At 39.8% G+C, this 16,460-nt stretch overlaps 1 protein-coding gene across 1 annotated transcript in view; it reads left to right on the top strand.

Annotated features, from left to right (window-relative positions):
* The window catches only part of unc5a (unc-5 netrin receptor A), an 869,594-nt gene that overhangs the window by 743,932 nt on the left and 109,202 nt on the right, over positions 1 to 16,460 (top strand). The gene's annotated exons all lie outside the window — the stretch shown is intronic.

Here is a 16,460-nt window from a genome sequence, read left to right as displayed (position 1 = left end):
GGGAGTGCGTCACAGTCACGTGACTGGAGGAAGCGACATGCTCCCGGGAGAAGAAGAGGACTGTTTGCCCTGACCCAGAAGGAAATGGACTTGTGGGTTGTGCTTGGAACCACTTCCGGGTCAGGGGCTATAAAAGGATTGTGGGAAGCCCAGAACACTGAGCTGAGCTGGGAGGTAGGGTGGCGACGTGTCTGGGCGAGGAGGATTGTTTATAGAAAAGAGTTTATTGAATATATGAGTGTGGTGTGTGGAGTGCTTTGTGCACTGTACAATAGTAAAATAAAATATTGTTGTACTTTTACCTCGTGTTCAGAGTGGTACCTGAGGGTTCAAGAGGTGGACAAAAGCCGTATCTGCTACAATAGATAAAGATTGAAAATAATGGAAAGTCAAATAGGAAGTACAGCAGTCCACAAATCCAACCCTGCAATGTCAGACAAAGGTGCCAAATTAACTGAACTAAACTCTGCTACCGGCCATACGTTTTTAGTTTGATCACTGAAAAGATGCAGTATAATAGTATTATTATTATTATTCTCATTATTTTTATTATTAGATATTTACAGTTTTCATTTGTTTATATCATTTTTTGTCAGTTGCATCTTAGAGCTTCTATTTTTTTTTTTTTTTTGTTCATCTTATTAATGTGGGTTTGCCCAGAAAGCCATAGTTAGGCAGCAAAGGTCTAACATGTAGTCATGTTTTGCTTTAACTTATTACAAACATCAGTAATGTTTATAGGCTGCAGATTTACATGGCCCATGTAGAGAATTGAATGTTTTTAATTTTGGGGTTGTTTTGTCCCTGTAAATGTACTGTAATTACTGTATATACTCGTGGATCAATTCTTGCGCAGATAAGTCGGGACTTGATTTTACTGTATAATTTCTGGCATTTTATAATGTCAGTCGTATAAGTCGAATGCAAAAAACTCACGCTATTGGTCCAAGTGATTATGATATGCTAAAGCCCACCTGAGAGAGTAACCACGGAGCACACTGCCTTTTTTTTTCTATGTATTGTGCATTGGCGACCACACGGTAATACCCCAACTATCCCGAAGTGACATTTGAACTGTTTTGTGTATCACATCCTCATACACCTTTATCGTAAGAGCATCCCTTATCCCCTAATGTACAGCAGCATATTTGAGCCATAGAGAAAAAAAATAAGAATATGGTGAAAAGGTCTATTTTGTGATTAAAGTGGAAATTTCAGCTTGAATCTCAAAATGTCCACTTTAACCTTACTTTATCATTAAAGTAGACCGTCATAAACGTCATCTTGAAACTGACCCAGTTGTTAATTGCTACGTGCTGCTGTGGCTTCTTCCTGAACTGACAGCAGCGGGAAACAGCAATAGATCACTACACAGAACACATTAAATTTATGACATTTCAACTCTCTGAATATTTAGAATCCTTAGATTTATACTTGATATCATTTTCATGATGAAATGCATTAAGGTACATATGTTACATTTTACAGATAAATCATTAACTTTGTTTAAATAATGAATACTGTTAATAATTACACATATGGGTGCGGCATGGTGGCAGAACGGTAGCGCTGTGTCTCGCAGGGAGTCACGTCGCTAGTGTTCCCTGCCTGGAGTTTGCATGATTCCCTGGTGGGTTTCCACAGTGTGCGCAGGTTTCCCTCCAAAGATATACAGATTTGGGGATTTGTGTGATGCTAAAATGCTGCTAGTGTATGTGAGAGCTTGTATTCATTTAACGATGAGTTTATGCCCTGTCCAGGGATTGTTTCTGCCTCGTGCCCAATGCTAGCTGGAATGGGTGCATCCCTGGATTGATGGATGTGATCACTAAACTTCCATCCTTTTCAGAGATATTGTGGCAATGTGTCCTCGGAATTTAATGGATGTTTCAGGCAATTCACAACACAGCAATGTTGAACCTGTTCTCACCGTGATGATATCTCACACTGTCACCTGGTGGAATCTTCCAGATTTACGTAAAGTACACGTGCAAGTATAAACAGTAGAACGCTTGCTTAGCAGTAGCGTCCATTGGAGCATGCGTCGGGTCACGTGAAGCATAAACCTGGCCTTAGGGTCAATCAAAATCAGTGCGGACTGGCCCATCATCTTGAAAGTCTGGAACTCAGTGATAACAATGCTCCATATCCAGTTAAAATGAACAAATGAAACACTAGAAAAATTAAAAGAGCACTATTGTCAAAATGCCCAGTGAATGAGGGAGCTTTACCAGTCATGACATGCCAGTCAGACAGCTGAAAAAGCTGCTGCATCGCAGGCATAACTAGCTTCTCAGCAAAGGTGGCTTTTAGAAGAGGCAGATACCCTGAAGCCATCTGTGTCCACATCACCAAAGTTATTCACATCGGCAAGATGTTGTTGTTACCTTTTACTGTATTTTGTTTGAGCCTATCATTTCTTAATGTGGTAAAAATATAGCAGGTAGCTGTCAATTGTATCCTGCATGAAGGGATTTTAGTAAAAATCTAATTATTTACCAATGAAAAATAGTATTGTACTTGGATTAAGATGGTTTGTAAAAATTAATTTAATTCATGAAACAAGAAAAAAAATGTATTATTAAAATAGGGGTTATTACAGTGTATATAAGATAAAAAGTTAAAGGCCAGACTATTGTCAAGAACAAGCTGAAATAAAAATAAAAACTGTTTGCTGCAAATTAATTGCAAAATAACCCCACCCTTCGTAGCAATTTAGTAAATTAATTAGTTTGAATTGTTCCTTTCAACGTCATTGCAGATGGCAAATGAAACAGAACAATCCAATAATGCTTTCCATTATGATGGGGAACATGTGGGAAGTGGGGTTCTGAAGTTAAACGACTAATTGTTTTTTGAAAATTGTACCTCTTGACACCTGCTTAAAATATGAATGAGCCAAAATGAGGCTGCTCTAAAAAAAAGGAAATGCAATTTCTTTGAAGATTATTTATGCCATTTGTTCTCTCAAATGCCTAAATATTTCATGATAACTCTCTGGAACTAAATGAGAGAACATCCTACTCTCAGATAAAGGAGGACAGGCTCATTGTTGCTTGTTACCACCGAAACAAATAAAAATTTTGAAACAGTTAAGGGTAAGAATCCATCCATTCATTTTTCAAACCAACATTATTCAGTTTAAGCTCACGATGTGGCCATGGTTGTGTTCCAGCCAACCCTGGATGAGGTAATGTTTTGCCAAAGGTTAACCTTGGTACTCTTTATACTCTTAATTATGTAGACCTTTAAAGAATACCCTAAATCCCATACTGCTGTTGGACTTCCATTCATACCACTTTTTATTACATCTGCAACCCTAAGCAATTCAATAGAATACCAGGACTGGAAGGAGAACAAATTGCACATTTTTCAGGCCTTCTTCAAATAAAAAATGCCATAAACAAAAACAAAATAACATGTGAACACCATACAGCCTGGTACTGCTAGATGTTTAGTCTTTCCAGGCAGCCCATTTCTTCAAGTATTCTTGTCTTGACTTTCCCTCTCCTCCATTCTCTCTGATTAGCTCTTTTACTGGTCTTATAAAGCTAATCTAGGTATGACTACTTGACATTTTTTAACATTAAACCTCTTTTTTTGGTATACTGCATTAATCCTCAAGGGGAAATCCTCTTTTTAGCATACCCCCAACTTACTCAGAGTTTTAGGGGCAGAGCGCAGGGTCAGCTATTTGTATAGCATCCCTGGAGTATTTACAGGTTAAGAGCTTTGCTCAAGGGCCCAACGGATTAGCAATCCTTCTGTCACTGCCGGGGTTCAAACCGGCAACCTACGAGTTACCAGTCCAGATCCTTTAGCCACAGAGCCACCGCCTTATTTATTTATTGCCCCGATAACTGCTTTTAGAGCTCATTTGCTTCTGCCATTAGAGTCAAGAGGCTATAGTGAGAATAGATTGTGTGGCTTAGGAATTGGGGATATTAGAAGTGCTCTTGTGCAGTCATCCAAAGTTTGTAAAACTAAAATCACATTTCCAAAATCAGCCATATTAGCTTTCAGTTCTGACTTCATAAATGGGGGCCAACAGCACAGCTTTTGAAACCTGGTAACGGTTCTGCGTTATACGTTTATTTCAAATGGTTCTAACAATTTATGAACAAAAACAAGCAATACCTTAGACTCGTTCTACTTCAACTAATTATCAAAATATTCTTAAGCAAACACCAAAGCATTAAAAGACAAGATACATTTTCAATACTCAAGTAATATGACAAGCTATTTTAACATTTAAAAAATATTTTTATATTATTATTACAACATTTTTTTAACAAAAAAAACAATAAAACAACTTTGTTAAGGTTGACTTTTAAAATGATACAAACAAAGTTCTGCTCTATTCAGAAAGTTGTGCTCCTTTCTCCAACAGGTGCTAAGAGAAATCATTTGAAATAAACACATCACCCTCTAGTGACAAGCATTGGAATTGTACACTGTTTATACTAAATTAGATGTGACCTCTAACAAAGAAATATATAGTATATATTTTGCAAATACTGAAAAGATATTCTAATATAACAGACTGCACATTTTCCTTCTGAAGTGTTTTGTTTTGACAGAATTATGACTTAAAGAGGACCGGAAAAAAAACATCAGCCAAAAAACTTGTGGAAGCAATAGGACCAGCATATTAAACAGTTGGTGACCCCTGAAAAATCATGTATATTTATTTATAGGACTTAATATAAGGCTGATTTATGAGGCACCTGCAAATGGTAAAACAAGCAGATGGCAATTCATTTAATTCATTTCAGTGTATTCTTATATAATGCTGCACACTGAGAACAGACTCAGGCGGCACTTACACTGATTACCAATATCATACAGCTACAGAAAAGTACATAACCTTAAAACACTTAATATATTCTACAGTGAAATGTAAAGTCTCCACCTGCCATCTGTACAGTACACATTTATATATTAAGTAGCAGCAGTTAAGAGCTTTATTCTGCATGCCATTTAGTTTTTTGTATAGAATGAGTAACACAGTTATCATGTTAGTACTGTACATATAGAAACAGAGCCATTTATACCATATTAATGATGGGCTTATGAACTGGTGTGATCATTTTAAACTCTCACATAATTATTGTGTTGGTGCAAGTTTGATATGAACTAAAGAACAATGCAGAATAGATAGAGAGTGCAATGGTCCCGCTTGTTTTTAAAGGACAGTAGTGATGTAATCAGTTTAAATTACAGAAGACTGCAATGGGAAATTCAAAGGAAATTAAAATATGCTAATTTGCTTCCAGATAAGAAAAATTAAATAAAATAAATGCACGTTTCAATGCATACAAAATGGATATAGGTAAACCATGAACAGTGTAAAATATCAACTTTTGATTTTTAATTATGATTTCTTTCCTGCCTTGCGCCTTATGCCAGCTGGGATGGGATCCAGCAGAACCCCACAACCCTATTCAGGACTAAGTGGGCTGGAAAATGACTGACTAACTTACAGAGTCTTGCTATTTTTTATTTTGAATATATATTTGTAAACAAAAAATGAATAAAGTCAAGATATGTCAGACAAGCTACATTCTGCATCCATCATTGATTGGCAATAAGATTAACATCAAAAGCAAATATGTGATAAATACATTTCTAATATTTGTTTAATGAGCAAAGTGCTAAATTGTATTATAAAACCAACATGATTCATGATAATGATAACAACTGCTACAAAACAGCAAGATGTTTAAGTTCACACACACTATAAACTGTGTCACGAAAACCTACCAATCATCAAACCCTAAGGTGGAACTAAAAAGTTCAGTCTGTACATGCTGAGACCATTGCAGAATCAAAGGACCTGCTCAGGCAACTAGGGAACAGGCTAATGAGGCCAGGCCCAAAGACACTTTCACATACTCCCCAAAAAATATATTTTTCTACACAAGAAATTGTATTGAGCATATCATAAAAAAATGGAAAAAGTATGATTACGTTCAACTAAGTTGAGTTTTCTATAAACATTTCAACAATACTTTAAATTATTCCTTTGAGTTCCCTATTTATTGTAATAATTGTACAACACCTAGTTCACCTAAATGCTGAGACACCACTGGATTGCTCCATTAGTGAAAACTATTCTTCCCTAGATTGTCTGCAAATAGTCCAAAATATCTTGTCAGCCAGTCAGTGACTCAATCAGGAAATGTAGGTTTAGATGTAAAATGTACTAGTAGTAGTAGTAGTACTGTCACATGTATAGAGTATTGCACAGTAAAATTGTTACATGAAATGTATAATAAATGTGCTGCTGTCTGGCGCCATGATAAATAAGAATGTATTAAAATACAGGATGGCATATATTGGATAGAAACAATGAATCAGTTTACCTGTTTCCACATCTCTAGCGAAGCTCCAAGTTGCTGAAGGCTTATGAACAGACGAACTTCAAAAATGCCCTGAGCAACTGGGATTAATGAGTTATATCACACATACATCTTTAAAAGTTGAGAGCAATCTAAAAAATAAACATGGATTGCAAGCTTATTCTTGTAATTTGCATAGTGAAGTGTGAAGGTGACTTCATTTGAATGAAAAGTATTGTTTATGACTTAGCATTACAAAGTTAACAATTTAATTGGCCATAATAACAATTATATATACTTGAATGTGTGTGTGTGCGTGTGCGTGTGCGTGTGTGTGTGTGTGTGCGGGTGCGTGTGTGTGTGTGTGTGTGTGTGCGTGTGGAGTGTGAGTACTAGGTGATTCTTGCCAACCAAAGAAAGCAGACATGCTGGTATACTGTATTTATGTCTGGCCCCATATATATATATATATATATATTGCCTTTGATTCTTGTAAGTCTAAGCATTATCCTCTGATGAAGACCCCTGATAGGGGTTGAAAGCTCAGGAATAAAAAACTATTTTATGATACGTGATTCGTTTTTTCTCCCTTCGTGGATCTCCAGCTGCAAATATGCAAACCGTATCACAGACCTTCTCTTCCATATATATATATATATATATATATATATATATATATATATATATATATATATATATAAACTGCTCAAAAAAATTAAAGGAACACTTTGAAAATACATTTTACCTCAATGGGAAAAAAATCCTGCTGGCTATCTCTACTGATATGGACTGGGTAATGTGTTAGGAACAAAAGGATGCCACATCGTTTGATGGAAATGAAAATTATTGACGTACAGAGGGCTGAATTCAAAGACACCCCAAAAATCAAAGTGAAAAATGAAATTTCATTGCAGCAACTCAAAATCGTGCTCAGTAGATTGTATGGCCCCCCACGTGCTTGTATGGATATCTGACAATGTCGGGACATGCTCCTAATGACATGACGGATAGTGTCCTGGGGGATCTCCTCTCAGATCTGGCCCAGGGCATCAATGAGCTCTTGGACAGTCTGAGGTGCAACCTGGCAGCATCAGATGGACCGAAATTTAATGTCCCAGTGGTGTTTTATTGAATTTAGGTCAGGCGAGCGCGTGGGCCAGTCAATGGTATTAATTCCATCTTCCTCCATGAACTGCCTGCACACTCTCGCCACATGAGGCCGGGCATTGTCATGTACCAGGAGGAACCCAGGACCCACTGCACCAGCATAGGGTCTGACAATGGGTCCAAGGATTTCATCCCGATAGCTAATGGCAGTCAAGGTGCCGTTGTCTAGCCTGTAGAGGTCTGTGTGTCCCTTCATGGATATGTCTCCCCAGACCATCACTAACCCACCACCAAAGCAGTTGTGCTGAATGATGTTATGGGCAGCATAATGTTCTCCACGGCTTCTCCAGACCTTTTCACGTCTGTCACATGAGCTCAGGGTGAACCTGCTCTCATCTGTGAAAAGCACAGGGTGCCAGTGGTGGACCTGCCAATTCTGGTATTCTATGGCAAATGCCAATTGAGTTCTATGGTGCTGGGAAGTGAGCACAGGGCCCACTAGACGATGTCAGGCCCTCAGGCCACCCTCTTGAAGTCTGTTTCTGATTGTTTGGTTAGAGACATTCACACCAGTGGTCCGCTGGAGGTCATTTTGTAGGGCTCTGGCAGTGCTCATCCTGCTCCTCCTTGCCCAAAAGTGCAGATAACAGTCCTGCTGATGGCTTAAGGACCTTCTACAGCCTTGTCCAGCTCTCCTAGAGTAACTGCCAGTCTCCTGGAATCTCCTCCATGCCTTTGAGACTTTGAGCCAAATGCAAAACTAGTGAAAAAACAGTCAGAAAAGAGGAGGAGGGAAAAATGTCAGTGGCCTCCACCTGTTACACCATTCCTGTTTTGGGGGTCATCTCATTGTTGCCCCTCCTTTAATTTTTTTGAGCAGTATATATTGTAACCACCAGGGGGCACCACTGAGCCCCAAAACCATAGACACACTAAAGCCCAGCACATTTCTGGGATAAAATAAAAGGTACTTATTTATGCAACACACTGTCACAATAATCAGTGTTTAAAGATCAGTTAAATTAACAATAAATTAAACCAGTTCTTCCTCCTTTCTTCCTCCCATTGAGTGTTGCCCACTGCTTTCTGACTCTACCTCAACCAATGTGAGGTGATGGGCCTCTTTTCCAGCCGGACCTGGGAGTGCTTTTGGTGACACATTGTGTCTTCCTGTAACCACTTCTGAGTCGTATAGAAAATAGGGAGGTCCTCTTCTGACAATGCCCTCTATTGGTAACCAGGGACCCCAACAAGGTTGCAGTTCCAGACTCCAACTCCCAAGCACACCTGCGAGTGTCTCAACTGGGCTGCCACAAGAAGACTACTGCCACCTATTGTATATGGGATAGAATTGCTCCCAACTTCCGGCTTCTACTGGTCCAAGTACTATTTCGTCTGGCCGGGCACAAAGTTGTTTCTTTGTTTGGCCATCCAACTTGTCTGTCTTTCTGTTTTTCTGTTCTCGCCTCCTGTCCTCTTTCCCAGCTGGGTTGCCTATTCTCCTTCTGCACTATATACTGTATATATACATAAATGATATATATATATATATATATATATATATATATATATATATATATATAAAAAGAGAGAGAGAGATCAAACAGCATAATTTCCCTCAAGGATGCCTGGAGCCACCTTTTGGGCAGAGTTCTTTCTTCTAGAGTGAAGATCAGCACTTCTCACAGCTTATCTCCTTTTAATGTCCCTCTCGAAGGTACGTCCAAAAAGACAACTATCTTGATCCTTCTGTAGCCGCATTTTGCCTGCCTGACTTCCTTTCTACATTCTGCTTCTTTTCTGCTGCATGTCCTGTGTGATGCACTTCTGGACCCTTTCTGAATAACAGCGAGAACTGCTTTCCTGTCCCCTGTATTCCCAGGATGCCTGAGGAGGCAGAGCTAACTGTTGCCATATATACATTCACACATTTATTTAACTGGATTTTAAATGTTGAGAGGTACATTTAATGTGTAGAAATTTCATCTGATTGTTTAAGTTTAAATCTCTGTTTATTGACAGGACTCTCCTTTTGTTTCTTCTTCTATTAAGTATTTTGAGCCTGTAGTAACACCAGGGGGTTTAATGCAAATAAGTAAGGGATAAGTGAAAGACAAGCCAGATAAATTGTAAAGACGATGAATTCACAGCATCTGTCTATCTGAATGTAATTACAGCAATTTCATTAACTGTAGGCAAGGCACTTTGATAGAGAAACCAAGCGCTGGCCTGATGAATTAGCCTAAGAGCGATGGCGTCGCCTAATGAATCCTGTCAGTTGTCAATTGAATTTGTGTCATGCTTATGAGAGGCTATCTCCTGCTGGAGTCACAAGAAGACTAGCGTGGTTCTGGGAAGTGACAATGGGCCTTGCAACTGTTTAGATTTTATTCTGCCTTGTTCACCTCGATATTCACAGTGAGTTTTGTCCTTGGGTCATTTTTCCAATGTGCAGTGACAATCTGATGATGTGAAAATGTGAGATACAAATAGGGTTCTATAAAAATGACAAGACTGATGACTTAATGGAATTCTGTATTATTTATTTTGCATAAACCATGAAGTTTTCACAGAAGTGTGGGACACAACATTGAGACATCTACCCACAGGTTTTGTAAGCTGAGTAGGCAGTTAGGAACGTTTCATCCACTTATAGGCCACTGACATCCAGGGTTTGTCTCCTTCTAGCCACTTGCCAAAACAAGAGGTGTGATGCAGTTTTAAGCACTTGTAGGGATGATGGAAGTGCTCTCACTCATTGGCCAGGTTAGGATTATAACTGCGTTTCTTCATTGTTGCCAAAAATTGTACTCCTACTGAGATGGTAAAGGGTCGTATATTGTGTATTATGCATAGCACAAGAAATTCAGCTAAACACTTACATTGTCAGTAACATTTTTAAAGGTCGTAAATCTTTACACCTTTACACCTTGCCATGTGCAAACAAAAAATACGCACTGGCTTACAAGAAGCTGTAAACTAAAGTGTTCCATTTACATGTTAACTTTGAGGTGAGCTATGCTAAGCAATCAATAATAGCGGTTTGTGTTAGGGGTGTCTCGGTGTTGGGGGCCAGTGAGACATATCCATACCTGATGTCACGGCAAAAAGGTAATAAGCTTTACTCAGTAATTGAGCTTATCATTAAACAGTTTATAAAAACACTTAAATTTGCTTTCCTAAGCAATTTCTTCTCATTTTCTCTCATGTGTCATTTCACGTCTAGAAAAATATTGCTTCTGTAGAATGTGAAATTGACTTTCATCCAGGCCTTTTTCTGAGGGGAGCAAATAGGGGGCATTGCCCTATCAGTTTTGGATAAAAGGATTTTTTAACACTTTCATATATTTACAGTAACTTGCGCCATATGACTTCACTGCAGCCTGAGTGCTCATCTGTCCAACTCACATCAACTCTCCTCCATATTTCAAACCTGCAAAAAGAATTGCAAGCAGCAGCCTTTTTAATTTAGAAATCTTTTTGGAGCAATTTCTCAGTGTTTGTCGATCAGTACCTGTTATTGATTTTATTTTTATTGTGAGACTGCATTGTCTGTTTAGTAAGTGATTAGAGCTTTGGTTCACAAATTAATCTTCCATGTAAAGAAACCGGTGGTCTCCTGTCTGAATGACTATCGCCCGGTTGCACTGACATCGGTCATTATGAAGTGCTTCGAGCAACTAGTCAAAGGTTACATCTGCTCCTCCCTCCCTGACACGCTGGATCCTCTCCAATTTGCTTACAGAGCAAACAGATCGACAGAGGATGCCGTTGCGCTAACAATAAACATTGCCCTCACCCACCTGGAAAGAGGAAATACATATGTAAGAATGCTGTTCATAGATTACAGCTCGGCATTCAACACCATCATCCCCTCAAAACTCGTCTTGAAGCTTGACGACCTTGGGTTGGGGACGACCATCTGCAGATGGATTTTCTCTTTCCTCACAAACAGGTCCCAGGTGGTGAGAGTCGGCAAACACACATCCTCATCACTCATTTTAAACACAGGAGCGCCGCAGGGCTGTGTGCTTAGCCCCCTCTTGTATTCCTTGTTCACCCATGAATGTGTTGCAAAACACGGCACAAACACCATCATCAAGTTTGCAGACGACACAACCATCATAGGCCTTATCACTGACAATGATGAGACGGCCTACAGAGAGGAGGTGCTGGCATTGAGTAATTGGTGCCTAGATAACAACTTGTCTCTTAACGTCAGCAAAACCAAGGAGATGATTGTGGACTATCGAAAACAACAAGGCAGAGAACACCAGGCCATCTACATCAGTGGCATAGAAGTTGAAAGGGTCAACAGCTTCAAGTTCCTCGGAGTAAACATCACCAAGGATCTCTCGTGGACCCTTCACATAGACACTGTGGTCAAGAAAGCTCGCCAGCGGCTCTACTTCCTGAGGAGGCTGAGGAAGTTTGGCATGAATGCCAACATCACCTCAAACTTTTACAGGAGTGTGGTCGAGAGTCTGCTAACGGGCTGCATTACTGTCTGGTATGGGAGCTGCTCTGCCAGCAGCCGGAAATCACTACAGAGAGTGGTGAAGGCAGCAGAGCACATCACGGGCAAGAGTCTTCCTGCCATTGAAGACATTTACCTCCATCGGTGCTTGCGTAAGACAAGCAGCATCATAAAGGACCACAGCCATCCAGCACGCCAGCTGTTCTCCTTGTTACCGTCCGGCAGACGATACAGGAGTCTGGCTGCTCGGACTACAAGACTTAAGAACAGCTTTTACCACCAGGCCATTCGACTCCTCAACAGCAACACCTGAACACTTACACACACTTACATTACATCTACATTGCACTACTCACACACAAACTGTACCTGCACACACTCTGAATACTGACTGGAACATGCATCTGCACTTTATGGAATATGCATCTGCACTTACAAAACATTATCTGTGCAATAACTGTCATTTGTACTTGCTGCTCATTCAACTCATATTGCTCTATAACTTCTTTTAAAACATACACATTTTATTTTATATGACTTGTCTATTTTTAACTTGTAATCTTTTTTTAAGCTTTATTGGATCTAGGCTGAGTGACTTGTTTTTCTCGTCATACACATTTCATTGTATGTTGACCCTGTGTTAACCTATATATGACAAATAAACCTAAACCTAACCTAAAGCACATGTATCTTGCATTAATATTTATAAATACTGTAACAGTGAGGAAATGTAGAGGTGAGAATCTGCAGGAGGAAGAGCCATGTGTGCTGGAGTGGCGTGTAAAGGAGCTGAGCTGAACAGCACTGAAAAGGATGAGAAAATTGACAGCACGGTGAGGACGGCTCACAAAGCTGGTGATTCCTCTGAGGAGATTTAAATAATATTATCAGGGGTCCCCATGGCCAGCAGTGGAAGTTAGACCAAGTCACCATCAAAAAGAGTTAGTAAACATTCATTCCATTCTCTAGTGCTTGTGTGCGTGAGTCCTTTCTTTAGCGCACCCTTGGGTTATTCCAGTACATTGAATCTGCTCTTTTCATCTGCGGTTATTAAAAGCATAATGAAATACCAATTAATGAAATCACCCGACTGATTTTATAATACTAAATTTCACTTGTGATTATTCATTGTTACTTCACGTTTTACTCAGTCCCTATAAAGTTTCACCGGGGTAAGTTAGCTGCACTGCTCCATCAGAATTTCAGACACACCTTTCAGACTTTTTCCTGGAGCCAGTCCTGCTTCAAGTCGGGCACTACAAGTCTGTTTCTGGCTCCTGGCCACGATTACAAATTAAATGCAAGTTCCACAGATCAGTGCAGTGACTGAACTTATGACATGATAAATAAAGGGACTTGTGCATAAATCAGAATCAGAGATGTTAAGATAATGTGAAAGATCATTGGGGGTCTCAATGTGTTGAGGAGTCTGACAGCCTTTGGGGAATCTATCACATGACCTGACAGATCCGACTCATATGCTGCAGTATCTTTTTCCAGATGGCGAAAGAATGAACAATCCATGAAAAGGGTGGCAAAGGTCCTGCACAATGGAGCAGGATGTGCCGAGCGGTTGGAGAACATGTCTTGCCAAGAAGAGAGAGGGACCCCGATAATCTTCTCTGCTGACCTCACTATTCTCTGCAATCTCTTGCAGTCAGACATGCTGCAACCTCAGTGACAGACTGCAATGCAGCTGGTCAGAATACTCTCGATGGTGCCTTACAGTTGACTGTGTGTGCATGTCTAACCTAAACTTTCCAGTTTAGTGATAGGGCTTGAAGGCTGGCTACAGACCCTTATTCTTGGTATTAAGATGAGCACCTTCATTTTTAAAAATGTTTTAATCATGCATTTACACTCTTAGTTCACGTTTTTTTCAGTCAACACTATGCAGCACAAATCATTGAAGACGTACAGAAGATATAGTAGCATTTGCTACCTAAAAGGTGGCCAGAGTAATTTAAAAAAAAAAAGCACCAATCAGTTTACATCTCATTACATTGATCAATGAGACTGAGCAGTGTCTTGATCTTCATCCACCACTGAGAAGGACCACCTAACAGGGCCTAGTTTGAAAAAGCCAGCAAGGGAGCCTTTTCACTTAATGGAAAAGAAGCCAGCAGTATGATTCAAAGAAGCACAGAAGATTGGTGTGGAAAGAACACGTATGCAGAAAATTGTCGTGTCCATTGTTTGCCAGCCTCGCACTATCCAGAAAACACATAGCCACATAGTGGTTAGCTCTTTTACAGGACACTTCCAGTCTTGTGTTCAAGATGTACAGTATGTGTATTCAAAGGTTTGTCCTTTTTTCACCTCAGTCTCATTCGATTCAAAGCTTGAAGTGTTGCTGTTTGAATTTAAGCAGGTCATATCTAATAGATTTTCCTGAGCAGCAGGTGGTTGCGAGGTTACAACATTTAAATTGTTGTATTTTGTCAGATGATGATGATGTCAGAGGGTATCACAACAATCTGATGATAACTGAGGCAGATCAGGCACCTGCATCCCATTGTTTGATTATTTTGTGAAATAAAACGTGTAGGAACTTGCTAGTCATCAGCAAAAGAAAGGACGGGTATTATTTTTTTTTAATCCTTCATTCTCCAAAAACAATTTCTTACATTAGGGATTTGTCATTTTTCTCATAGCCCAACTTACTCTCCAGAGAGTTTTGGGGTCAAAGCACAGGGTCAGTTATTTGTACAGAACCCCTGGAGCATTTGCAGGCTGAAGGCCTTGCTCAAGGGCCCAAAGTAGCATTCCTTCTGTCACTGCCAGGATTCAAACCAGCAACCTTTGAGTTACCAGCCCAGATCCTTTAGACAGAGAGCCGCCACTCTACCCCAGTTATTAGTCAGGAAAGTTGATATTGACACTAAGCCCGTACACATAAAGGAAACTTTCAATATGGCCCGACCAGAATTTTCATGACAAAAATGACACTGGCTTGAAAACTATACCTGATAAAGTAACACATTTCTATCAGAACTATCTAAAGCAGGGTTCTCAAACTCTGGTCCTGGAGGGCTGCAGTGGCTGCAGGTTTTCATTCTAACCCTTTTCTTAATTATTGACCTGTTTTTGCTGCTAATGAACTTCTTTTGAATTAATTGTAATTGACTTGCTCTTGAAGATGCAGACCCCTTAATTGTTTGTTTTTCCTTAAATTAGCAACCAAACAATAATGAGTTGCAAAATGAGCCAAAACGTGACCAGCAAATTGTGTCTGTCATATAATATCTGAAAATAAAGAAAGATGAAGTTCTCAGGAATGTTGATCTGCTCAGTTCCCCAAAACATTTTAACATCCATCCATTTTCCAACCCGCTGAATCTGAACACAGGGTCACGGGGGTCTGCTGGAGCCAATCCCAGCCAACACAGGGCGCAAGGCAGGAACCAATCCTGGGCAGGGCACCAACCCACCGCAGGATACACACACACACCAAGCACACACTAGGGACAATTCAGAATCGCCAATCTACCTAACCTGCATGTCTTTGGACTGTGGGAGGAAACCGGAGTACCCGGAGGAAACCTACGCAGACTCCATGCAGGGAGGACCCGGGAAGCGAACCCAGGTCTCCTTACTGCGAGGCAGCAGTACTACCCACTGCGTCACTGTGCCGCCATTTTAATATTGTTCTTAAAAAAGAAAAAAATCAAGAATTTCGGAAATGTATGCCATTGCACAATGAGAGCAGCAACAAGCCATGGAATTAAAGAATGGGTTTAATTAACAACAAGAATTGTCGCCTAATTAAGCAACTGGTTGGAGTGAAATTGGTTGTAGTTTAAGGCCCTGACTGTTTGGGTGCCATTTATGGAAAGAAATGAAGCAATTCAGAGAAACAATGAAGAAATTCATGGAAACAAATCTTAAAAAAAAGTCAATTAAAACGAAAGGAAAAGGAATTAATTATCAGCAAAAACAGGTCATTAATTAAGAAAAGGGTTAGAATGAAAACCTGCAGCCACTGCGGCCCTTCAGGAGCAGAGTTTGAGAACCCTGATCTAAAGCATGAACAAAAATGGCTCTTACAAGGACCTTCTTGGATATCAAGCAGAAACTTACAACAGGAAGGGGATTTGATGTATCTACAGTAAAAACTATAAATATAAAACTCCATCATCACAAAACAATAGAAAATTGTGAGACCTTAGACATACACAGCTCCAGGAGTTTCATGCTTCTTTAGATGAATGGGGTATTTGCAGACATTTGTATACCTGTCTACATAATCCTGTTTTTTGAGGCCCTGACCTGCTACATTCATTGTGTGTTACCAAAAGAGTATGTGCAGAAGTGTGCCTAATTATTGGTGGGCTTTGGGTGTGGTTATGGTTGGATATGTCGACCTACTGGGAGTTGCAGTTCCCAGTGGGCTTGTGGAATAGGTGAAACACACTTCCTATAGGATATTGAGCTGAACCCTCCTTTTCAGTTTTTGCATTTTCTGGACGGCAGTGATTGGATATCTGTGAGAAGGTCAGCGGGCGGATTAATGCAGGATGCATTTTTTGAAACAG

Source organism: Erpetoichthys calabaricus, chromosome 11 (assembly GCF_900747795.2).
Source record: "Erpetoichthys calabaricus chromosome 11, fErpCal1.3, whole genome shotgun sequence".
NCBI lineage: Eukaryota > Metazoa > Chordata > Cladistia > Polypteriformes > Polypteridae > Erpetoichthys > Erpetoichthys calabaricus.
This window is presented reverse-complemented; position numbering and strand designations above follow the sequence as displayed.